The 27,786-nt window shown below is 37.0% G+C and overlaps 1 long non-coding RNA gene across 2 annotated transcripts in view; it reads right to left on the bottom strand.

Moving 5' to 3' along the window:
• Positions 1–5,847: 5,847 nt before the first annotated feature.
• The window catches only part of LOC121676762, a 30,229-nt gene continuing 8,290 nt past the window's right edge, over positions 5,848–27,786 (bottom strand). The window contains exons 2-3 of one of the 2 annotated variants that reach the window (XR_006020581.1): positions 17,388–17,515; positions 5,848–6,023 (exon numbers count right to left, since the gene is read on the bottom strand). This is a non-coding gene — a long non-coding RNA (uncharacterized LOC121676762). Of the gene's footprint in view, positions 6,024–13,651; positions 13,676–17,387; positions 17,516–27,786 lie in introns of those variants that run through there. The other variant, XR_006020582.1, reaches the window with a different exon arrangement.

Genomic DNA, 27,786 nt, shown 5'->3' on the forward strand with positions numbered 1-27,786 from the left:
CATTTTCAAACTCACCACTTTATTAGCAGGGATAAAACTACTCCATCACGTTTTTTAATGACAACTAAGATACTGGAACTGAAATGCCATCAACATGCTGCACTCAAAGCCATGAGGCCACTCCCAAACAACCTTCTCCTTCCACTGCTCCTCGACAATTTTACAGAGGCAGAAAGACTGCTCTCCACAGTTTCAGAAGTATACTAAGCACTATTAGAAAAATATATCCAGAAAATGGTTGACCTAATTCCAACCCTTACGTTTACTTTTAAAGCTCTGAAGGAGGTGCCACAGGCTACAGTGCTTAATTTTATCTTCATTAGTTTGCAAAGATAATTTCTTTGGGGTTTAGAGACTAAGCGCAGAAATGAACTCCCTTTGAGCAGTGCTTCTTGGTTTTTGGAAGAGATCAGCCCTAATTTTAAAATTTCGTTCTAAAAAGAAGTCAGATTGCCCTAGGATCACTGCTTACTCTTATGAATCTTGATATTCTACTCTAGAATTGGGACTCAACAAAAAATTGATTGTAATTCTTCCTTCTGAAATCCTGTAACATAGGTAAAGCTTTAGCATATATGTAGAGAAGGTCATACAGCTGATAAATAAGTCCAGACCACTGCTGGCTGAATTATTTCCTCCGTTCAGCTTATCCATACAACCCTGTGCATTTACGCTTGGTTTTACCTATTTGTCTCTACTAAAGACAAAATAAAGCACTGTAGCTTCAAAATGAGACAACTCTGAACCTGAGTCATAACTGTAGACCTCAATAAGAAGGTCCTTAGTAAGATAGCTTGGTGTAAACACTCAAGGTTGCACCTTGAAGCTACAGAATGAAGTTTTTTATTCTCAATAGTGACTGATTTCCAGTAAATCAACAAGAACTGTATCTTATTGACAGGCCCAGAATTTAGCCAATAGGCTGCAGTACAAAAAGCCTAGGCTATAATTCATATTCAGTTTTCTTACCCGGGTTCTTAGACACTTCTTGTTTGTTACATTATCACAAAATAGTATACTCAGACAAAAAAAATGCATTGCACAAACTCTTCATGGGTTTCTCATCATCACACTTACCAATTTTCCCATAGTTGCATTTTCTACCAGTGAAAAATTATACTTAATAATGTATGAGGAGATATAATACCTCTAGGTACTTCAACCTACCAATTCAACAAGTGAGGCTTCAAAAAAAATTTTGATTCAGATATCTAAGAATCATGGAAAAATCATACGCTACATAAATAAAACTGCTGCTCTAAATGAAAAACAACTCACAAGGAAAAAGATCTCTGTGAAGGTTTATTCAATCATGCATGCCTCACGTGTTAGTACTACAGCAAATTACCCACAAACAATTTCTCTATTACTGAATAGACTCAATTAATCTACCAGGGCTTAACAAATATTTGATCCTAATTAAACCTAATGATTTTCTCTGCTTCTGAGATGGTGCTGCACATCAACTTTTTTTAGCACAATACTTGATTTAAAAGCAAAATTCTGAGAACCTGGTATGAATTCCCCTCAAAAATGAGTGAACATGGAAAAAAATGTGTTTTCTCTATCAAGAGATTCTAAAAGCAGAAAGTTGGTTATTCAAACTGCGTTGCTTCCCAGATGACTAAATTAGATACATTGCTGTTACCAAAAAACTGTAACTGATAACGAAAAGCCACTCAGCACTCCAGAGCCACTGGAAATCTAAGTATTCATACACAGAATAAATCCTCAGCATATTCTATACTTGATTACACATTTACAACTGAAGACACAGCTCGTTATTTTAAGGTGTTTTGCCAGGTTTTTTTCTGTGAATAAGGAAGAAATGCTGGAGTTTACATGTTTATTTTTCTGTTCACTTGCAATTTTCAGTGTTCTGTTCTATCAGGATATTAGCGAGGTTTTCTTTTGAAAGATTTATACCACTGCATAAAAAGGATTTTCGAATTTTCTTTAAAACCAGCACACTCCATAACATTTTTTGTTTGCTTGTTTGTTTTTTAAATGAAAAACTTTGTTCCAGCTTTGTCAAAATTCACCTGTTATCCCTTAGGTGTAGGAAGGTTACCATCAGGAAGAAGCTCATTCAACCAAGCCATACACACATGATTTAGGGTGGCCTGCACTGCTTGTTGGACATAGCAGTGGAGAAAAGAATTCCAAGGCCTAAAGCTCTTTCTTCTGTCAAAAGAAATCTTAAGACACTGTTTTGAACATCTCTCACGGATGGTTCTGGCACCCTGAAGTCAAATATATTCCAACGAGTAAAGTATTCTGTCATGTATTAAGCTAATTTCACAGTATTTCCTTTGCTGTTATTTTACACCTCACAGTCAGGTTCAGAACTTCTCATTTTGAGCAATTACTGATACCTCCCTCACTTTAAAGTATTCACAATTTTTCAAAGTGTAGAATGGATTTGTCTGTACATGGCTTATTTACTATTTACAGAATTGCCACCTCATTTGGCACCAATGGTGGCCTCAGCACATAAAAAGCTTCCCGAGACGTGCTCCCTAGCTGTGTCATGCCAAGGGAAATGCAGCACATGCTTCTGTGAACTCTGGTGCTGCCCAAGAAAACTTTTATTTGGGACTCAGTCTCTTCCAAGAGGGTGTATTTCACAGGTTTTCCTCCAGCCAAGCAAGGAAAAATAGCAGAGGCAAACATTCCTCCCTCAAGCTGAGCCCATAAATGAAAATTAGAATCTAAATCACTTATATAGAGTAATACTGGCAGAAGTGGGTGCTTAGAACTAGTTTAAACTACACATTCTAAATTGTTTCATCAGACACCGGCAGGAATCCTAATTTATTTTAACGCATGCAATTTAGCAGCTGCAGAAACACGGCATTTCAGCAGTATCCACAGTATCAGTGATTTAGGCCAAGGCAGTTAAAAACTTCAAAATAAAAATTTAAAAAGGAAATTAAAAAGAAATACTGTATCTTCTGTACCTAGAGCTAACCTACTTTCTGATTTGAGGACAACTAGAATGTCTTTTCAAGCTTTGGGAAGATATTTCAAATTTAAGCAAAGTTGAAATTTTCAGGAGATACAGAAGTGAGACTTCATGGCACACTAACACTTGTGCATAAAGTGAGAAGAGATGGCAAGAGAGACTAATGGGCTAGATTCACTGCATTTACTTAAAGTTGAATAATTTCCTTTGGAACTCCTATTTACTTGAGCAAGCCCCATGAGTACTTTCAAGGGGTGATTAAATCTATTCCAAATCAAATTTCCTTTTGACTGAGCTGCTGTTGACTCCATATGGAAACCCATACGGAGCCTAAAGTTCAGTGGGTCCAACCTGAGTCTTGCTGAAATACTGAATTTCAGGTGTGTAATTTAAAAATGTTACTTTACAGGATTGTCAGTCCCTTTCCAAGGAGCATCTCTGCCCATTGTAATGGCTTGAGTTACAGGCTTTAATGCTTTTGAAGTCCTACTGCGCATCAGGCCCCAAGCCTGAATGCATATTACCATTATGATCTGATTCTTGAAGAGTTTACATTCTTTGAAGAGTTAATACAACAGGTTTCACGTTTCTACATCACTTGATTACTGTCAGATTTCCAGCAGGAGAATTTGAAGTCTTTGCCTTAGTTCTCCCTGAACACCTGTACCTTTCTAACTGACAGTAAAAAAAATATTTCATGACACCATCTACCTCCCTATTTCACTTTCCTAGACAGAATGTTGTTTTTTATAAAAACCTAAATAAGGGCATTGTTGGTTTTGCTGATAATCTTCTGACAGAAATGCTGGACATGGATAAATGTTATGCCAGCCTGCATAGCATAGGAAAATCCAGATGCACTTGCCTCCTTGTGCACAGGGAATAAGGTTGTTTTGTGCCTAAGGAGCTCAGCTGCAGCAGGACTACACATCTAAGACATAGTGTAACTTTCAGAACCATGAATTCTGTTCAGAGCAAGACCTTAAAACAAAAACATAACCACTTAAATTCGTACAGGAAGGTCTTTTGCTAATAAATGGAAACAATCTGAAAAAGGAATTTATAAGGTAGAAGCTATTATAACACCAGTAGTGCTGCTGCAGTTCACACATGAAATGAGGTATTGAAATTAAAAAAGTAATTACAGCAGTTATTTGTACTTCCAAAACCAATACGAAGAAGGGAGGCATGTAATTAATCTTTATCCTTTAAGACACAGGAACTATCAAGAGATCAATTTTGTGAGACTTCTTTTAAGAGAACAGCTGAGACCATCTCTTGGACAACAGTCTAAGTGTTTATAGGCCAGAATACAGAAAAAGCAGGTCTTGCCCCTAGGATATACACAAGTTGTCTATGCTACAGAGTCCCAATTCTTCTTTTTTCTCTATAAAATTGAAAATTCTAGTTAGTTTTCACTAAACAAAAACCGCCTCCAAAACAACTACTGATGTGCAGATTCTGCACTGAAATCCTAGTCTATTCCCTCTTGCTAGATACACCTGAGATCCTGATGGGATACAAATCATCATGGATACCGTTCTATGGTGAAATCAAGGAACAAGCTGGAATAACAGTGGAGGAAATCCCTTACGTTAGAATCATAGAATCCTTATGATCATAGAATCACTATGTCTGGAAAAGACCTCTGAGATTGTTGAGTCCAACCATTAACCTTGCACCACTGTGTTCATCGCTAAACTATGACTGCGAGGGACACATTGACACATTTTTTTAATATTTCCAGGGATGGTGATTCTAACACTTCCCTGGGCAGCCTGTTCCAATGCTTGCCCACCCCTTCTGTAAAGACTTCCTAATATCCAGTCTTTAGTACTGCATTATGATTTAACATTACCAACACTGCCATCACATCAAATCTTTCACCGGCTTGCAGAACCTGACAGATTTCCTACTTACTGCATCCAAAGTTTCTACACTCCCCAGGATTTAAGCATGCAGCAACTATTATGACAGATATCAATAAGCAAATTCCACATGCGTAGTACAAGTTTTAAAAGTTCAGATTATCAGTATCTGACATTAAAGATGATGTGTGAAGTCAATTATATGAAGACACTTTAATGTTTAATGAACAAAGCAAAGTACAGTAAAACTTGAGATGCACCAAATGTAAGGGGTTATGAAAATTCCATAAAAGCTGTGAATATTTTATATTCTGGGAACACTCTTGATTTTTAAAATTCCAGTGCAAAATTATTAAAACAGTAATTTGCATCTGTTTGTTCTCCAGTTTTTGCTGTATAGTACAATTTAATTCGGGATTTGAAATGTACTACTATCTCTGTGGTTTAAGTTCATATTTAACCAATTCTGCTTTTTAGGGTGGTAGAAGGCATGGGGGTGATTTTTTTTTTTTTTTTTAAGAAAGTAATGGGTAACCTATCACATTAGTGAGCTATATATCAAGAAACTATACAGCTAAAGACTGTTTTTGCATAACTATTTCAGAATTTTATACAAAATCCAGCTAAAATTTTGTTGTTAAGGAGGCAGCATAAGAACAGTCACATTTATGACTAAACAGCAGCCTTTTAAATAACCTAGTATACGGGGTAGTATAGAGTTGCCTTGACAGAAGCATAAATGGATACTTATCTCTGCTCAAGGGACTGGGAAACCTGACAATCATCTGCTACCTGCTGTGATGAATACCCCACTGCTGACCACGTCTACTAAATTTTCAAGTGCACTGATGTAAGATGACTGTCTAGACCAGGTTTTCTTCCATCATATTAGTTCACTCAGAGTTCACCTGAGCAGCTCAAAAAAGGCACTTCATATTAAACACAATCACTTTGATCACTTTTAATTTACAATTAGAGAAGAAAAAACAGGGCAGCTCAAGAGTGTGGGAAGATATGGTTTATTTAGGAGATTTCTCTACTTCAGTGTGCTTTTACTGACTTTCTGTAATCCTGTACCTCGTGACTGCTTTGGTGCTGCTTGTACTGAGACAGAGAAAGGAGTTGCGCTGGCAATTTTATTTATGTGTAGGTCAAGCAGTAGAGGTCATCAACATCCAACTAGATCCTACCTGAAAAGAACAAAGGAACAAACACACTCTATATGAAACCAACTTACTGTATACCTTAGGTACAGTTCTTTGGGAAAAAAATCAGAGCAGAAGAAAAAAAGGTATAGTTAAATAATGAACTTGTTTTGGCACAAAAACTACTGCGGTGATGTTTGCCTCCCCAGTCACTCCTACTCCACTTCTAGAATTCATCACCTTCTTAACTGCTGTAACACAACTTTTTATGAAATCAGGTTATAAACTTATCCCTGAAATGAGCTGCATTCAAAGTACTACACAAGCAGTGACTCTGTGCAAAACCAACCTTTACTGATAAATGTTAACATTAAGAATGATTACTTTTGAAACATAAGTGAAAAGCATGGAGGAAAGAGGAAGATTTAAATACAGCTTTGGTAAAAGATAAAAATAAAGTATAGCCTTGCAACAGCCTTTTAAAACTTTTTTCATGGAGTCACAAAATGGTTAGGGTTGGAAGGAACCTTAAAAGATCATCTACTTCCAATGGCTGGGAGCCTTCCATTAGACCAGGTTACTCAGAGCCCCATTCAGTCTGGTCTTGAACACCTTCGGGGATGGGGAGTCCACAACCTCTCTGGGCAGCCTGTGCCAGTGCCTCACCACCCTTGTAAGCCCCCTTTAGGTATTGGAACAGGCTACAAGGTCGTCAGAGCCTTCTGTTCTCCTGGCTGAACAGCCTCAGTTCTCCAAGCCTGTGTTCATAGGAGATGTGCTCCAGCCATTAGTTGAAAAGAAATCCCAAACCAAACCAAACCCCCTGGGACTAACCAGAAGTCACTAATGACTTCAGATAAGAGGAATCCCACATCTCAAGGAAAGTGAAGAGCCTGGCTTTCAAGTTAGTGTCTCTACAGCACAAGACACATTCTCCATGCAATGCTCTAAGTCCCCAGGTCATCCAGACATGTGCCAAGTAGAGGGACAAGGCAAGGTGCACCACTATGGCTGCAAAGCCACGTGCCAGCTATGAAGAACCTCATGCAGTACCGTGTCCAACAGTGTAGAAAACACCTCTTAGACTGAACATGTCCAGGTACTAAAATATACAAGAAAACTATTGCATACATGCAAGGAGGTTTTGTATTACACATTTTAACTTTACATGGTTGTGTGGATCCAGGCAAACCTAGTATTTTCTGCATGACAGCTGTGGTAGCATATAGCACAAAGCAGTGATTTTTTTGAATCTTCAAGTCAGCCGTTCTTTCAGAGGTAAAGAGGAAAAAAAAAAAAAAGACATGTGTGCGCCATGCAGTGGCATGAAGGCAAAGTAACTCAGGCTAACTTTTAGTGATGACAGCTTATTTCCCCATGTTTCATCCCTGTCTATTGAAAGAGACCAACAAAGCTTTCTTTAGAAGGCAATGACAGGCAAATATCAGAACCTGCTTGGCCCTTTGACAACACTGTTCTGTCACATATTAAAGCAGTCATGGGGAATGGCCCAAGAAGGATAGAGTTATCATTTGTTAATACCATCCTGATCTTCTGCTATAAAAGTTAATGGTATGACTTATTTAAAAATGCTACTGGAATCTAATTTTTATTACTCAGGAAGCAGATTCTGTTAAACTGTACATTTCAGAGGAATCTTACCTACTCAAGGTTATATTCAAAGGTAAGACTACTTACTGATCTGAAACTACTAGCGTATATTACGTTTGAAGGTTGTGTGCAAACCAGTAATTTTCCCCAGTTTCCTACAAAGGCTACCAAAGAGAAGTTACACAGTTCTAAAGTTGGTTCAGCTCAGTCTGGAATCCTGCCTTGCACCTTTCATGTGGTGATCTCCTTTCCCTGTCACTTCTGCTTTCTCCATGTTAGGTCTACTGGACACTTGACGTGGGATATATAAGAACTAATCCTGCAGCTAAGACCAAATACTAACATATGCTTTTGCATATACATTTTCAGCTAGGCAAGTTATATTGATTTAAAAATTATTTTGAAAATGTGGGCATAGCTGGCCTGCAGTTCATATGGACTTCGTATGCAAGGTGGTTCCAAGACTAACAGTTCACTGTATCTCTAGCCTAATGCCCTTAATTGTACCATTGAAAACAAGCAACTAGTCAGACAAGCTTATCTGAGACCTTGGTATCAGCTGCTAAACTAGTACTTCTGTCTAGGCCAGAAGAACTTCATCATTCCAAAGAGTTAGCACACTAAGGAAGCCAAGGAATGACAACTGATTAACCACATTAGTTGCATTACACAGGGATCTAGCACTGAATAATTTGGAAAGACAGTTTCTCTTAGTATTTCTACTTACAGCGTCTCCTGCCTCCTGAAAATATTCTAATTTTTGTAATACTATAATGCTCTGCAACTTGCAGGTTCAAACAAACAGAAAAAAGAAAGATTTTGCTCTTAGCTATATAACCTTTACATTGCTCTAGGCACTGGCATCAGTAATATTCCTAATACTATGTAAGAGCAAAAGGAGAAGATTAAGAAATGGCCACAAAGGTGAACGAAGGTATTTAAATAAATTCTGACATTAGAAATAGGGACAAAATATATTACTCAGTCATACTCAGAAGAAAATGTCATTTCAAAAGAATGGTCTGTTCTTCTGTAACAAACACTATGCTTTGTATCAAAAGGGCAAAGCCCAAGGAGTAGCAAGTTTTAAAAACCTTTTTCACCATTAGTATTGACTTAAAAATGTGTCATTGCTGCATTAAAGCTACTCCCAGTCTCTAAAATACAGTAACACAAAATATAATAAGTTACCAAATAAGATCCAATTTAAAAGGTAATTTGAAATTTAGTTGCAGTGTTAGCAGTACAGAATGAGTTCATGTATGCTGCCTGGTCTAAACAGAATAAATTCCTCACAAGGACTATTTTAATTCCCAGTATTAAGCATCTGTCAATGTGAAAGGGTTCTGTGAAATGCTACTGTTGAAAACAATTTTCTAATAGAGGGCCAGGCAGAAAATGGGAATGCTGCATTTGCAAGAACCAAGCTACTGAAAGCTTACACTGACAAAATCTACTTTGCAACAGCATCTCTATTCACCCAAGCGTCCCTGAAGCATCCAACAAATTCCTTCAGCTATATCTTGTCTACCACGAGGCTGAAATTCCCTTATTTTCAGAAAAGTAAATTCAATCAAGACTGAAGCTGGCTTAGGGCTTGTGTTCATATAGAGTTAAATGTCCATTTGACAATCACTGAACTATTTGCACCATTAAAAAAGTTGAGACAACTTCCTGCTTCCTTCCTTTCCTTCAATTAGGCTTTCCTCACACATAACAAACTTTATGCTTTGCACCTACTGATGGATTTATAGGAATTGCTATTGGTATTGCTACAAGGTTATGTGTGAGGATACACCTGTATCCTGAGGCACAGCAGCACACACCACAGCCACTGACTGAGTGAGCTGCCCTTCCCTCACCTTTGCAGGGCAGCTTGTAGTGCCCCAGTGTTCTCCAAGACACAGCTCTGGAAAGCCACTCTGAAGCTTTCAAGCTCACAGGCAGCAAACATCAACAGAGAAAAACAGATGACTGTACCAAAGGTCTTAATCAAGCTTTTGAATTTCTCCACCCTTTCAGCAACGAAATTGCATCCTGGCAATTAATGAGCAGAATATGTTTGACTGTACCATGACTGTGGTCTACCACATTTAAAAAAAAGCTAGCAGTACCATTTCTGGTAGAACTCTTTAGTACAGCATGACATCTTTCCTGGTTCCAAGAAAAAAAATTTACTGGAATCTTAGCAGGCAGGCATAGCAAATATGAAAGTGAAGAAAACGTTTTAAAGGATCAAATGAACAGTAACAACCATATCCTCACTTACAGCTGGATTGCAAAAAGCAATGTACTTGCAACCCAAAGACTGAAACTGTCACTGAACATTCAGCAATAATGCTGAGAGAATATGAGGAAGTCACCACTAAAGTCAGGGCACTCTGACTTGCCTCTAGACTGGAAAACGTAGACATCTATTTTGACCTATCACAACTCCTCAGCATGAGCATAGACAAAGAACAAAGTGTAAAAGTAGCAATATGCACCCCCAGGAGAGATGAGAAAACACAACATGCACTTGAGTAACAGGATTTTAATAGTGAAAATATCCCTCAAGTTCATCATTAGTTAGAAAAAATAATTTAAGGAAGTTTTTAGAAATTTTATATTTCACCCTCATGACTGATTTTCTATTTCCTCTATTTCTTTAGCTATCCTATCTGTGGAATGATAAATACTATCCAAACAGCTGAGCCTTTACCATGTGCACTAAAAAGTTGTGTCTTGTTATGGCTCCAGCTAGCCAAGTTATTTTCAGCAAAGGTCATCAAATTCTGAAGTCCATTAGAAGGCAAGAAAAACAAAAAAATCCAGTATTTGTCAGTTTTATATTTATCACAGTCATCAAGGCAAAATTATTCTAAGAAGATAAAATTTGATGAACAGCCTGAATTAAGTGCCAAGATAAGTCCATTCTTATGGAGAAAAAAGGGAAAAGGGTTTTGTTGTTGTTGTTGTTATAGCTTGTTGTTCTTTTCTCTTCCCACAAATTCAGATCCATAGCTAAATCTATGATATAATTCAGAAATCAGATAATTCTCATGCAGGACATCATGGTCAGAAATAAGCCTATTTACAAAAGCCCAAAGACATCTGATCCAAAAGGAGGTCTTTTATACTGCAAATTTTGAGGTATGACACATCAGTTTAATTCTTTATTCTCCAACTTTACCTGCACATCTTCCAATAGAGTGCTTATCTAGTGTGAAGGTTTACCTAGTCACAATTTGTCAAACATGTTTCTTGCAAATATGTACTTGAATTTTGAGATGTAATTATGCCTCATATGTTGCCTAGGAAAAAAAAAAAAAACAACCAGTATTTATTCCACCAAAAATGTTTGGAATGAAGTGCAAAACCAAAACCATCCTAGTGTCAATTGATAAATATGTCTTCGGCTGACCCTGTAGTGACAGAGAGATAGAGCAGTTTAAATGTCTTGCTCATTCCAGACACAGAAGAGGCCAGGCCAGACTGGAACACACAAGGTCTCATCTCAGGAGATACTGCTTTGCCAGCAGAGAACTGCCTGTGTCAAATGGACTAAAGCATTTAACTGACTTCACATAGACCAAAGTGCTGTTATTGCAAACCATGTGTGAATACAACATGCAAACGCTGTACAGAAAATAATCACAGTGACTTTTACTGATGCCAGTGTGAAAGGCAATGACATTTTGCCAATAACGGCATAAAATGAAGTAGCTGTCAAAGAACTGACTGAAAGCCTAAGGTCTGACATGTCACAGCTCATGCCAGTAGCACAGCTATATCTGAAGGGCCAAACCAACTACCATGGTCTTAAATCAATGGTCTTATACTGAACTTTGAAGTCGTTTTCTTTGTTTCCGCTTGCCCACAGCAGGACAGGGACTTGTATGGTTATGCTAGCAATCTTGGTATGGATTTTAGCACAGATAGGTAGACAGAGCTTGTGGCACTGAATACTCAAGTATTCTGCAAGTTCAGAGTATCAGCTGTTTGTGACAGTTCAACAGGCTCAGACATATACACAAATCTTTTAAAGCCTTAAGAATATGAACAACCTTTGTCCACGCCACTCTGGTTTGTCAGATAATTGACAGACAAGTTAGTAAACTCAATGAAAAAACATTTTGTAGTAAGTTGTTCAGCCGGCTGACTCAAAGATCTTTCAAACTTGCTCTATTGCGTTTGCTGGCCTGTAAACTACTTCCTCAAAGGAGCCCAGATTTCAACTGGAAACAGCTCTCCAACTCTAAACAAACATTTTGGTCAAGCATTTAAATATTATTGCTAAGAGTAGAACAGACTGCAAATATTAGAGCATTACTGTCGCACTATTGCTTTTCATTCTACTGGGCCCCAAAGTATACGAAGATCTGAAAATTTAACAAAAGCATGCTCCTTACCATGTCACATAACGGTATTTTCAATCTGAAGTTTAATGGTTTTGTTCAAATTCTGATTAGAAGTCTGCACTCCATTGATTTCAGCTCTTCTACCCATTCCTTATTATTAATATATGTATTTTAATACCTATCTAGAAAAATGCAAATTCTCTTGACTAATCATTTGGTTTTACAACCAAACACTTGGCACATCTCACTACAGAAATCTAAGCACTCTAACTCATTTGGATGAGACTTCCTAGATCCCAGGAAGACAGATCAACACCATGCTGACCTGCCGCCTGTCACTTAAGTGTTTTGCTAGAAAACCACCATGCAGTCAGCTGCTACAAAGCAAGAAACCATATAATTCTTTCCAAGTCAGTAGATTTATGCTTATTCTATTTACATAGAGGAGGGAAATCCAGATAGGGGTGGAGAGGCCAGAATATAGCAACCTTTGCACCAGCATATACAAACTACACAGGACTTAAAGTTCAAAGTAATTCAGACAGCCCATTTGCAATACATCCATACGCCTTTTAGGAATTCAGATGTTTGCCTAGTTACATTTTTCAGCCTTTTAATTCCAAGGTTTCGGGGATTTGTTTGTTTGTTGGTTTGGTCTTGGTTTTGTTTTTAAAAAGGACACTTGATAATGGTGCTTTTCAGAAGCTTCACCCTCAAGTCAAAATTGAATTCCAGTTCAAACAGTAGATTAAACTGTACATCTGCTCAATTTTAATAAAGAATCTTTCCTTTAATGCCAAGCCATTACTGTAAAATGATTTGTGTGAATGTATTATTGTTAGCTACTCCAAGAGGTATCACTATGAAGCGGTGATATAGCTTTAAACATTCAGGTGCTGCATTACAGGTAGGCTTTTAGGAACCTGCCTGCAGATAAAGTTGGGACATACTTTAAGGAAGATTTTTCAAAAACTGTCAATACTAGCTTAGTTCTGTTTACAGAAGTCTAAGGTCATTTTTAATCACTGTTTTTGTCACAGGAAAAAGCAGAATCTTTCAGTACATTAGAATGTCCCCAGACTTTAAGCCATAACATCTGAATTTCTTGTTTAATGCACACACATTTCATATCCTTGTTTATAACCATGTCTTACCTGAGTTTTATTCTCACTTTTAAGACTATTACTTTGGGCCCTCGCTGTAACATTCCAAAAATCAGCCATCAGCTTCCCTTTTCAGCACTGGAAAGCTCTGTGCAGGACCCAGAAGGCAAGTAGGAACCAGAAGGTGATTTTACAAATTTGGAGATCCAACAGACCTCTGACAGCAAGTTCCAAGTGCCTTTATTTGACTAACCATCACTGTGGCAAGATGAAATAGCTAACTGAAGGCTAGGAAAACTCTTGAAAAATTCCATCCAAGTCGGAGCTTGACTGTTCTGAAAGACTAAATCTTTTCAAGACAGAGGACTCATTCTCCAAATCAACTGTCCCTTTACAGGAGCGACATAGCTTACCTTCCCATTTGCACCTCCTCTGCTTCCTTCCCTCCCAGGAATTAAATAAGACAATAGTACATTATTAGATATATAAACTGTTTATCTCTGTTGTTCTTATTTCAATTTTTTTTGACATTGGAGAAGAAATCCACTGCTTTCCAGAAGGTCCAGAGGCGTCACAGAGATTTAGGGTCACACATACAGTCCTGCTGCGTTCATCTGCACCTCATGTCTTAGCTCACTTAGATCTATCAAGATAAATCACACAAGTAAGTGAATCCTACACAGGTGCCTCAAGGAGCACTTTCAAAGTTGAGAGGCTACTTGCACACAGGAACTTGGCGCTCAGACTTTCAGCTTCAAAAGAATGGAGCTGCTACTACATTTGTCACCTGTTGTTTTTGCACAGACTAGGGAAGGAACACATGCTAAAAGTCTCCTTTGCACCAGGATAGTTCATTTCTAAACGTGTTTGTACTAAATGACTTGGTTACAGGGAACCTTTCTGGGAAACAAGTCATTAGCAGTCTCAAGTGTGGAAGCAGCCTAGGTACCCAAGTTACGTCCAGCACAAAAGATGACACAGCATTAAACATTCTAACAGCATGAAACATTTAGGGATACAAGTCACTAAGGAAACACCAATTCTTAAGACACTAATATCATAGAGACACATGCAGTCTTACATACAAGTATAAACAGATAATGACTGATGAGAGCCACCTTGAAAACAGATTAAAGCATACTTATTAGATTACTTAGGAAGAGAAAGTGCTTAAAAGCATGCTTTTCTCTTTAAAGTACAAGCAAACAAGTGGAGGGATGTTGGACCAGATGACCTCACTGTGCTTCCTTCCAACCTTACCCATTCTGTGGTTCTGTGGCTAAACAGGTAAATTCTCTGCTGTGTACCACGCAACTTTATTCCCAAATCAGTACTTTTCAAGTTTATACACAAATTAGAATCAAATAAAACTCAAGGCTTGGGGCAGAAGTGAAAATTATTCACTGTTTCATATGCAAAAGTACTTGCTTTTGACTGTCAACTGTTACTTTTTTTTTTTTTTAAGATGGAAAATGAATACTTTTGAAGTTGCAAAATATGGAAAATGTTTACCTAAAAGACAGTGATTTTTTTAGAAAAGTTAAGCAACCAACAGCTTGGACATTACAGTTAAAATTATTCTGACAAAAGATGCTCACTGCTGAGCTTGAGTATTAATAAAGTGATTAACTCTCTTCCCCCAAACCTCAGATTAATGATGAGCAGAGGCTACTGTGAGAAGCTGGGAATCCTGCCAGTTCCTGTTTCATTTGGATCAATCAAAAGGTTAACCATAGCCTAAGCTCCAAAGCCAACAGAGGCATTGAAATTTTGCACTCCTGCAGACACGAGATAACCAGGATGCCATAAAAATTGCAACCCTCTAAAGCAGCTGGTTACATACAGCATCACATCATGAATTTTTTCCAGAGCTATCTGTGGCCATCTGACAATACCATATGGCCAGGTAGTCCAGTGCAGGCACAACTCACAGGTCTCACATATGAATGTTCTCAGCACCTCCATTTTGGTATACCCCCAGTCTGCAGTTAATGCAAGGAAGAGATGACTGCATGATAGCCTTTTACTCAGATTAATTTCCTCTATCACCAGTTCTTGCTTTCCAGTATTCAAAACACCTTTTTTGTCTCCAGCACTATCACATATTAAATCCATGCAGTTTCAACATATTACAATGATCTGCTGACATGCTTAGATCATAGATGAGAACCCCATACAGAACAGTTCCCATAAAACCCCATTGTCATCAGTAAATGAACTGAAGACCACACTGCAGAAGCAGCATCATGACTAAACAGCATATTAAGTTAAGGTCTTTCTCAGCACAAAGCTTTTAACAAGAAATTTAAGTTATCATGATCCTTTGTTTCTCAAGGTAACAGTTCAGTAATATCATATATTGTTTGGATAACACTTATATTAGCAAAAAGAAAATGTTTTCTGAGACACTTTGATAAAATAATTCCATCATAAAATGTTTATAGATACACCTGGCTACCACCCCTCTATTTGAGCTCACAAAGGAAGTAAGGAGGGAACACAATTGTGTAACCAAAACGGTTCTAATTGAGCCTTTTTTCTACATAAACAAAGAGGTATCAACAACGGCGTTAGGCCATCCCAGATTTAATGGGTTCCTTGGGACCATATCATTAAGTAAAATGAAAAATTCAAATATAAAAGTTTTTTTTTTTTTTCAATGTATTTGACACCCCTTTTGGGAAGTGAACAAAGACACACTGTCAAAAGCAGAAACTTGCACAAAATGTTACCATTTGTTCCCCATGAATGCTGAGGTATAGTTATTCAATGAAAGGAATTCCACTGCTCTCCTGAGATTTCCTCTCTTTAGTTGAATCTTGTGCCAAGTTCACTCAGCTAAAGTTTGGGTTGTGCTAGCATGCCAGATACAAGTTCCTCTGGCCCTTACTTTGAACAGTTCAGGCCCTGTTTTTATTTGAAAATAATTGGTTCATATTTTTATCTATTATGCAGCCTATTTATGTGTAATTTCTCATCCAGCTATGTTTTTGGACCTGTTAAGGGATCACATATTTCTAAAGTGCACAAACAGTAATTGCAGCATGACCTCTAAAGTGTCTTAAGTTCCTTCAGAAGCTTCAGCTTTTTGAGAAGTAATTCTCAGGTGACAAACTCTCTTTATATGAAAACCATCAATGTAAGACAAGTAAGATATTCTTTATGAAATCTATACATCCATTCCAGTTTTTAACTTTTTATCCAAAAATAAGATGGCAAGCTTCTTACTAAAACTTAAATTAATTGAAAAGCCTCCAGTCAGCTTTAATGTTAGAGTGTTGATCTGTTTTATTTGGGTGTTTTTTTTTTTTAATGAAAATATATATAATTATTGCTTTACATTAAATATAACACATATTTTAAATATGAAATTGAGTTTTCAACATATTTTTTGAACTAAACTGATGTTAGGGCTATAGCAAAGCCTGCAAAACAAACTGTGCAGATCTAGGGCATGCAGTATGTAAGTACACAGTAATTGTGGTAAGCCAAAGCATTGCAGCATAAGTGATCAGATGGACTGGGTATATATAGGGTGCCATCTAATGCCAGCCAACTGCTTAGGAAAACCTCAGCACAGAGCAAAAATTCTTCTGCTCTTCCACAACTTTCTTCATTTTATCGCAATGAAGAATAAAAATAGAAGGTGGAGGACAAACTTTCTTTTGTTTGGGTCAAACTCAGTTAATACTTCATAATCAAAGGAAAAAAAAATTGTTTCAAGCTGTACAATCAAAACCCAAAGAAACTGTAAGACATAAACACCTTTAATAGAACTGTTACAGAATTATATGATCAAATAAAGACTACTGATAAGTATGCTTACTGTCCTATGAAATAGGCACAACACCAAGAAAAATAAAGCATTGTATTAAATAACTTCAAGCTATTTTATCTAGAAAAGGTGAAACCAACAATCAATGAGACATGAATGAACGTTGGGAAAGTATATTTTTAAACTCTGACTTGACACTGGATATACTTTGCAATAAAAATTCTGAAGTTAATTCATTAAATATGGAACATTCAAACAGGTAAATCCAAGACAGAACAATTATCACTTTTGCTTTAAAACATTTAATGCCTTCATTACAACAAACTGAGAACAAAGTACTAGATAAAAGATTAAACCCCACCTATACAGAAATACCATACAGAATCATAGACACTATTTTGAAGTTTGTAAAAGCAGCACAGTAATGCCTTTGGAGATTAGTCTTTGTACTTCATATATAGAATGCACCAGAACTATCAGCAAGCCGAAGCTGGTTTTCTCTGAACACTACTTAGAACCTCAAGAATGCAAGTCCTAAGGGCAGGAAGAAAGAAAAGTCCTTAAGGAAAGTATAACTTACCAGACAGATGAGTTAGGCTGTGTCTCAAATGCAGCAGAAGTAAGAAGCTTCTGTATATGTAGACCTTGTTTATTTAGCCCTTAATGAAGGTTTCTCTCAAGAAATTAATTTAATTCACATGCAAGAGTCTGCAAAAGAAAAAGAGAAAAAGTCTAAGCTGCTGACTGAGATTTTTTTTCAAAGAACATTTGAGCTGTTTTCAGAAGCAATGGGCTTGCCTACTATCAAAATGAAAGTGTAATACAGAATAAGCAGCCTCCCAACCATGCTAAAAAAAAATCAGGAAATCCATGGCAAAAAAACTTTGTTCATTGTCCAAATTTTTATTTAAAGAAACAGAAGGAGCAGGGAACAACCACTGTTGATGACAAAAAACCAAACCAAACTACTGTTAAAAGGAAATCAGGGACCTTGAAAATTATAACTTTTAGCTTAGACAATGAACCACCATGAATATTTTTTAATGTGAAAAACACCTATCGAGTTTTGTTATCTCTGAAGATGGTTTGCCTTCTCAACACAAGGTTTCATCTGAGATGGAAGTAATTCTATTTGCATTTAAGTCTATTATATCTGACTGGTATACACATCGAAGGACAGGACAAATTAGTATATGAAGACTGAAGCAAGTAGTTTGTTTCTGGTTTGCATCTTAAGTTTCCAGTTTCAGCAACAGTACTATTTTGGAAGCCTAGTGACCTGAAGCTGCTGGCACTCCATTTTTTTTCTACCAGGGCCATTCAGTGACACGATAAATATCTTCCTGTCCTCCTCTGTCACACTGCCAACCAATCAACTTACCCTCCCATAATGTAAAAATAGTGGGAAACAGAAAGTATCAATACAAATTAATGACTCTAGGAAAAGACCCTGAACATCCTGATGGGTACATAAAAGCTAATTACTTTGAAGTTTAAGAAAACAGAGATAAACTAAGTCAGTGAAAAATCATCACTGTTATTTAACTTTTGCAGCTTCTTCTGGAGAAGGAGAAAGCTTCCAACATATCCCTCTCTATAACTTCCCTCTATATATCTCAGCAGTTCCTGGTTTTGCTTCCTCAGAAAAACTTCTCAAACATCATCACACTGTTAGGTACTGCCACTGAAAATTTTTGTTACTTTTGTTCAAGGAAAAGTTATGAGACTTAAAGTTACTCTCGGCTCAAAACCTAAAACAGGCTTAATTTCTGATTTATTCGTGAACAGGAGCTGTTTGGAAGCTATACTGACACATGAAACAGGATGCCAGACACAAGCTATTTAGTAAACTATTAAAAGAGTGAAGCAATGCTCATTGTTATAAACAAACATGAAAAGCACATTTGCTTCTAAAGACTTGTACAAAAATCATTAGCTATAGAACACTTAATAATGAAAAAGTTGCTAAGTGTAAAAATATAGCACAAATTCTTTCTGTATTAGCTCAAAAGCATCCTTTCCATTTGATCTCAGCTATTTTTAGAGTTGCAGCAGTTAAAAGCAGGTACAACAAAACCCACAAACTCTAAATACCAACCTGTTAAATTAATCATTATTGCTACTTCATTCCTAATGTCTAGCTCAGGACCACCATTTTACCGCAAAACTAGTTCAGTGAAGATAAAAAGCTCAGTTTATATTTAAGTTCGGATTCATGCACAAAGATATTCAAGGACTCCAATAGCTTAAATTTCAGATAATGTGTGAGTTATAGCCAGCTTGAGAGCTGTGATGGTCAGGTGGAACATGCATTATAGTTTCTAAATAAATACAAGATCTGTATCTACCAGACCACTAGTGTCAGATTCTACATTACCTTGCCATCCATAATGCTTTCATCTGATGGTTACAAGCTAAATCAATCAATATCCACATGCTGGATACTAATACTACACAAATACAAAACTAGAACTATGTGTTAAAGTCATTATTAGCAGTATCAATTTACTACTGACATAATTTAATACACAACACTTTGCAGCTCAGCATTTCTTTTCAGAGGCATTTTCTCAGGAGGCAGATTTACCATTAGCTGAGTCACCATCAGCACTTAACCCACTTTGGTACCTTGTTTCTTCACACACTCTCTGCAACCGTATTTGTATAAATAAATGACAGCTTACCTATTAGTATTCATAGCATTTACTAAACATGACATAAGCACTGTTTCAATATATACTCAGATGCTTTAGCTACTGGATACAAATCAGATCATCTTCATCTACAGGAAACATGAGATGTCAGAAACATCACATGTATCATCTAGGTCTCAAATGTATCTGTATGTTTATTAGTAAAACAGACAAATATATCACTACTACCACGACTGTCACCTTACGCATTTCAGAGACTGACAATAATCTCTTTCTTTTTATGGCTATCAGCAATACTAAAATTAAGAATATAATTTCTTTAGTGACCCACTGCAGCATGATTTAATCAATTTCTAGTATTAAAGAATTCAAGCATGACCAAAAAGTGTACAGTTCACACTGCTGATGTAGGTTCTTGATGCAAGTCTCCAGGTGCTCCATGGCCAGACTCTACAGGACAGAGATTTTCATAAACCAGAGGAAAGAATCTTGATGGGTAAGAGATACAGAAGGTTGTTCAAAATACTGAGAGACAATATTTGCATACCTGCGATTCATATAAAAGAAAATGTTGATTTTTCTAAGTCTAACCTTTCAAACACAGTTGAGTCATTGAAGCTTCATATGGAATGGCTGAAGAAAAATCCTCCTTTTGAGAAGTGTCCCTGTACATTTCAAGATATGCAGATGAATGCTGCACAGCCAGGTGTAATGACTCCTTTTTCCTTGTATTTTTCTATACATGATTCTATTAATATATTTTAATATTAATGCAATGCCTTCTAGTAGTATGATAGTATGTCTAAATGCTATGTAAATTGCATGTTACCTGCCTCAGGAAGAAACAAGGAGTATGGATATGATTTCTTTCATTTGTTCATTTTTTTTTTTCCCCCAAGTATCCATATTTCTTGAATTTCATCTGAACTATGACACATAACACCAAATGAATTTAATGTTAGAGAATGGAAGCAAAACACACGTACTCTGTGTTTTCAGAAGTCTCCCTTGAGAGTGTTCATTCATAGAACTGATTAGGTCAATCTCTGAAATGAGTATTTCCCAGATTACAGGAAAAAAAACCTACAGAAGGAAAGCTGCGGTTCACATGCTTCATCCTCAACTTCAGCTACTCTCAAAAGTGTTTTAGACATATATGAACTTGAAGGATCTTACAAATAAGACATTTTTTCAAAGTCACATGTGCTTTCAGTAGCCTCCACTGTTGAAAAGCAAGGGAGCTATGAAGAAGTGTGGCCACGGACAGGATGGAATACCTTGCTACACATAGTTCATGTACAATATTACTTGTGGTTGACCCTATATAATGTAATATAAGTAAAAATGCATAAACATGTGTTAACTGAAATTACTGCCAGGAATGCCTATACTCAAACAGAGTATCGAAGCAGCCTTCTGAATTTGTCACAGAAGTGTTCTACTGATAACTCTTGCATTTGAAACACATGGATCAAGACAGCATGTACAAAGAATCACACTCTCATGTTATTAACATGAACTGGTCTTCAAAATGGCTTATGTTTGATGAAGAATTGACTCTGTGTTCTCCAGAACAGCAGACCTGTATTCTCTTTAAAAGACACCAAATGTCCTTAGCTGTATTGAGTTCTCATTTTTGACTTTAGATTTATGTTAGACTGAAAGCCCTAGCCAATTTTTTTGGTAAGACATTTTACAGTTACAATGAGAAGCTATGTTATAATTATTATTATGTTTAATAACACCATTATATCATATAGAATCCATTAAAATTATTATACCTTTAAATCAGCACCAAGTGACTACATTAAAACATAAGGATACTTTCAACCTTGAAGTGAAATCATATGCGTTTAGACCCCTCTAACTATTGAAAGCATATTATCTAAATATTTAGAGCCTCGTAGTCATCTGTTACAACCAATTCCAATACTTCAGCCAATTCCATATAACTGGGTACAAACCATGTAACTGCTCTTATAATGATGTGAAAAATGACTACAGGCACTGCAGCTATCACTCTGAAACTGGACCAACAGGATAATATTCTGCTAGTAAAACTAACTTCCTCTGTTCCAAGAGCAAACAGTTAAAAATGATCAGGAAAATAAATATGAAAAGGCCTTTTCAGGAAATGGGGAACAGAAGCTTATTGTTAATCTCACTCTTAATATACATTGTTATGCTATTGTTTCAAGACCTTGGTACAAAGTTATTTGTCCTTAAGGCCCTTTTTTTGCTAGAATGTGTTTAACTACTGTGTAAGACTGTGGTTGTGTTTTGGGAGGGTGCTGAGGGCATTAGTGAGTGGGGTTTTCCTAAAGGCCTAAACCTCAGAAATGTAAACAAGCTAGGACTCTCAACCTGTGATTTACCAATGCAAGTAACAGGGTCTTTTGAGCCCAAATCAAACGTGACCATTTTTAAAACACCTATTTTATATATACCCAAATTTCTAAGCATCTGTATGTCTTTCAACAGTCAAGTTGCCAGTTACCTAAAATTCTCCTCCTGGACCAAGCAAGCAATGCCTTGACTTAATGAAACCACTTTGGTGACAGCTGTCCTGTACAAACTTTGTTTTATCAATCTTAAATCTGAGGCACAAATATCCAAGAGATGTTCTCAAGTTTTTTTCACTCTCTATCAAAACCATGGAAGATGATGCTTCGCCACCACGTTATTTTTAAAAACACTGTGCTGATGGACATTAAAACATCTGCCCCGGATATGGAAAACCTGGATTAAACTTCCAGAAGGATTTACAGTCACATCTTCCACTTCCGTGGCACAATACCAAGCGTCATGCTATTGTCTGGTTTTTTGAGGACACTGGCCCTCTTTCATTGTGGTAGAATAGAGTAATTCATGTAGCTTGCAGAGTAAGAACTGGACTCCCTGTCATTTGCTTAAGAAAGAAAAAACTTACCTAGGAGAAAGGCGAGTTTGAGCAACTGCCTTCAGTTACTCTGAAATATTTACATCTGAACAATACACTCTGAAATGTAAACACCTTCCCAGAGCTATCAATGGATAATACTGTGCTCACTTCTCAAGGGAGAACTGCACCAGGCTCTGGGGCCATGCATGATCCTGTGTGCAGCTGCCACTCTCAAGCTGCTGGTCCGTGTAAGGCAAAAGAAATCCGCAGAAGTAACACAAGTCCCAAATCCTTCCTTCCGCTTCACAAAGACTTATGTTACAGAACACACAAGGCCTAATGCCACTCTGCTTTTTCTTAAACCACCAGATTATGGCCAGGCCAGCTTTACACCTCCACAGTCTGTATTGAGCTTCTATTCCAATTACCATGGCTAAATCCACAAAGGAATTTAGGCTTCTCAATAATTAACACAATGGTTTTCTGCCAATTTTCTAAGCTGCCAATCTAGTAATGAAAAAATAAGGGACCTATATGAAAAACAGTCCTTAGCTTTACCAATTAAGTAATTGAATACTACTACTCATAGCATAGAAAGTAGGAAACAGCCAAGCTACTGCAACTGAAGCTTTCAGGCACTGAACCCTAGGGTGAACACTTGTCACCTCAAATGAGTACAAAACGTCTCGCTACAAGTCAAACAACAGTGTAGAGAATCATCTTTCCATCACTGTTCCTTTAGTCAGTTTATTCACTTCACTACAATGATCCAACAACTGAAAACACAACCTAAAGATACAAGATAACTCTTCAGCATTTTAGAATACAAGGTAATACCACCAGGGTCTAATTTTTCTGCTACCTCGTTCTTTTTTTCCCCTGCAAATCTGATTTCAAAGGCAATATCTGGTTTTCAGAAACCCAACATTTGTCAATAGCAACATATGCTACTGACATAATAAAAACAGCTGAAGTCAGACAAGGCCCACAAAGATACAATTGCTTTGGCAAACTCTTTCTTTGCAGCTCACAGTTTCACATAATCATGACAATTATCAGTTCTTCAGGCTGCAAAGAAGGTAGCTATTTCAAGAGCTCAGGTACATGATACCAGCACATTCAACCTACTTGCAGCTACACTGCCTCCTTCCTCCTCCACTACACCTTCCTCCACCTTCATGTTGCTTCTCAGCAAGAAAAGGTGCTGCCAAAATGCCTGAGCCTACCAAGCGTGCTCCTGCTCCCTACAAAAAAACCCCTTTCTACAGTATGAGGTAGCACGCTCAACAGGAAACTCATAAAACAGAAAACTGATCCCTTCCTGTTCAAATCCCTTTTTCCCTGAAGATCATAATCTCCCCAAAGATTTGACAAGTCCTCACACTAGAAGCTTGGAGGGAAAGGAGGACTTTGGTTTCCAGGAGGTTCTTCATCTCCCAAAGGTGAAGTTATAGCATGATACCAACACTCACCAGTGGATACTCTATACCCCACTTAGTCCTAGCCCAATAGGAGAATGGCTCAGAAAATCAGTGCTGAGCTTGTGTTTGTTTTGTGTTCTTGTTAACAGAGGCACATTATAATGCAGTCATTTATCATGTACTGCTTCAGCTAAGTGAAAGTGAGAGCTCGTTCACAGTTTTTGTTTGCTATTTGTGTTCTTTACAGGACCATTAATTGCAGAACAGGCTGTTAGTTTGAAACACTTGTTTGAGCTATATTCATGCTTTTCCTAGCTGAGGAAAGACAATTTGATGTTTGCTGTATTTCAGGCAATACAGGATGTTACAGTTGTGTTGCCAGTTAATTGCTCTGTGTTGAATTATGTGTAGGTCAGAACTAATTTTTCAGCTAACAGAACTTGACCCTTGTTTAGGTGGCAAGTAACAGAGACAAGAAGAGCAAAGTCACCAAGGGCAACATTATTTAAAGGATTTTTAGAAATTTCCTAATTCTTCTTCATCAGTACACCTTCACTGCTGATCAGTGAACATCAGTAATAAAAAATTCATAACTGCAGCCATGTTTTCCACCACAAACTTTCTCCCTGAATGGAAAAATTCTTCCACAAGGAAGACAAGTCTACAGACACAACTCTAAAACAAGACTTCTTTGCTATCTCTGTTTATGAGATGCAATGTATACTCCTTAGGAAAATCAGGCCATTAAAGAGACCTCAGTTCATGTAACGAAGGCCAGTGCCACCTAGAAAGGTGGCGAGAAAAGGTCCTTAAAAATATTCTTCAACAGCAACAAACTACAAGCTGGAACAGTATGACTATACATATTTTGCACATTGGGTAGAGGAAGGAACACCTGTGTCATACCATAAATCTATGGCAGTTGAAGTTGCACAAAAGAAGGCTTGAAGGGGAGTTCTTAAGATTCGTGAGAACTGGAAGTCAAAGGGAATATAATCTGAAGTAGATATCCTATTTTGTATCCATGAAGTTTTACATTTATTAGGTAGTTTCCTCTCATTGAAAAATAAACACATGGAAAGGCGGATTTCCCTTCCTAGAAATTGTTTACTTCCTCAGAACTTTAACATCCTCTGTTTTTCAAATTCATCTGCCTATTAGCAATAACAGCTCAAAAGACCCTCTTTTCCACTCAAGGCTATTTACTGTTCATCAGCTTGATGAAATGACTGTTTGAAACAGAAATGTTCAGTTCTAACCCTTAGACAATGATCACTACAAGCAAGAATAGAGTAATAACATTTGCACTTAAAAAACCTCAAGGACGAAGTCAGTGACTTGTGGCATCCTGTGCTTCTAAAGTGCCTTGAAAGCTTCACATATATGGAAAAACAAAATTGAGAAGTTGAAAGGTAAATTTTCTCTACAAAATTTATACAGAATAGCTAAATCACACAGTTTTCTATCTTACTTCCCAAAAGAGAGGGTAGAGATAAGAAAGTTGTCAAATTACAGCCTTGTACAAAAAGACATCAAAAGTAGAGTAGACGTATCTTAGCAGAAGTTTAATTATTACAAATGTAGTGTTCAAAACACATTAAACTGCATGTGACGTGTTTGCCCTTCTGGTTTGAACACATTGACTTAAAATTTAAGTTCATGCACATTTGATTCCTACAGCACTTAACAAATTGCTATAAGGAGATCATTAGAAAAGCATTCTATGTTATTTTTTTGCCTTTACATTCTGACGAGCAGGGTGAAAAGAAATTACATGTGATTGACAGTTATCTGAAGACTAGAGTTTGAAACCAGAGTGCAACAACAGAGGGGGGAAATCACTAATAGTTTTACATAGTATCTGTACAGCTTTTGGTTATTTATAACAAAATCAGCTTACGATAGATGGGTGGCATGAACTAGAAACACGTGAGTTAAGATCAAAGTCTAAACTGTCTGTAAGTTGAGTAGTTTAAATCATTTTAATAGTACTTTTAAAAAGAGAAATAGCATTGAAATATAAAAAAACCAAACCTCTACGCTAACTTTTATGTGATCCACACAGAAAGAAGTCAACACACAATATTTTTTTATGATGCAGTATTATTGCTGCCTTTGAAATGACAACACAAAGACACTCTATTTCCTGATTCCTCCTCTTCATGAGGCTAACCTCGATTTCGATGGTGACATTTCAAACTCACAGGTGTGTCTGATACAGACAGCACAGAAAGTTTAACATGAAAAAACGTCAAAACTGCACTGACCTTAATTTGCAAATCTGGTTAGCATTTGTAGGATCCCAAGTTGAAATGCACAGCATAATTTGAACATAACTTCTGATGTTCATCAAGCTTTAAGAGGCAGGACTATTTATCTAACAGATCATTCCCCAAATATGGTAAAATTTGTGTATATGAACATGTGAAACCATTTCCAGTAATAAATACACTGTAAATAAGGTTAGAAGGTTCATTCAAGACGGTGCCAACCTTTTCAGCCAAGATCGTACTAATGATAGTAAGACTGAAATGCCTGTGTAAGTAATAACAATCAGAAAATCATTGTATCAAGGGATGCAGATTCAAGTGCAACACCTTTTTCATCGTGTATCTATCTTTCCAGTAGTCTTCAAAAGAATTTTACAGGCACTTTGGGCTGAAACTAAAACTAGAATAATGAAAAGCTGGATGCTAAGGCCCTTTCAGAGCCATTCTAAAAGCACACAAATTTACTGCAACTACACTTAATTAATTCAGGGAGGATTCCTACCATTGCATTCAAAGAGAGAAAACATCAATAAGAACTTTCAAAAATACTGAAGTCTATATTAATTTCATTTGTGTCATTTTGCTAAATTCCTCTCTGCCCTCTTCAAGCAAACATTTAAATAAATTCTAATTTCCTTGTTTAGTATATGTCTTTGTAAAGAATACTATATACACCCAGGTTCAAGGTAAGTCACAGACGAACAACTGCCTTGAAGTCATGCCCTTGCTTTTAAAAATGTTATTCAGATTGCATTCTTACAAGGCCAAACTTGAATCATCATTTCAGCACTTGCAGTGTAAGACACTAATTTCGGATTATGAGAAACAAGAAACAAGATTTCACAGTTTTGTAAAAGTAAGGGTAAAAATTCTACAATTGTATATTGTATCCACCAAAAAGGGTAGAGGCCTCAGAGTACAGTTCCAAACCTATCCCTAAAAAAGTTCATTTAAAAAATTATCTGCTTTTGGGCCAAGCAAAGCTAAAAATTATTTTAGCTCTTTAAGAAAGTACTTAGTAAAAACTATCCACAGGTTAGCACTAGAGAAAATAAGTCTAAAATTCAAAAGAAGTGGTTTGTTTTATGAAGATTTAAATCACATATATTGTTAGCTTGTTTTGACAAATTTAGGTATTGAATGTGAATTTTTCACAGCATTATCTGCAATTAGTTCAGAAAAAATCCCACACTTTTAATGACTATAAAGAGAAGCTATGGACTTTATCTTCCAATATGTTTCGGAAGAGAAGTCTAACTACAATATATACAATACTGAGGATGACAGTAGAATTACACAGATTTGACAGGACTAGACACAAGAAAGCTTGCAATATAATTATGCTTTCAAGCTATGTTTGAACTCAAGCCACCTCCAAGCTCCAGCTCAGCCCACAATTTTAAAACCAAGCAGTACACTGAGAAACGGACATTTTCCATAAAAAATTTACAGTCCTAATACACTTGTACCTAAAGCAAAATGCACGAAATATCCCACCAACATTCTAACAGATTTTGTCCCAGTTGAAACAATTTGGTACAAAACCAAGGGACAGAAATTAGAGCTCCCTAGCAGCTGATCTCATCTTTGGAACTGCTTTATTGCATTGCTGGTGCAGGACAGCTAGAGAGAAGCCCATTTCCATAATCGGCAGTCACATTGAAAACACAGACTTCAAATGCTTCATCTAAAGTGCTTATGAACAGACAGAACTCAACCATTTGGGTCTCCCAAGAATGAAATACAACACAAA

This window comes from Corvus kubaryi, unplaced genomic scaffold, assembly GCF_017639235.1.
Source record: "Corvus kubaryi isolate FWS band 111438036 unplaced genomic scaffold, C.kubaryi_AGA036_p1.0 split1-131, whole genome shotgun sequence".
Classification (NCBI taxonomy): Eukaryota; Metazoa; Chordata; class Aves; order Passeriformes; family Corvidae; genus Corvus; species Corvus kubaryi.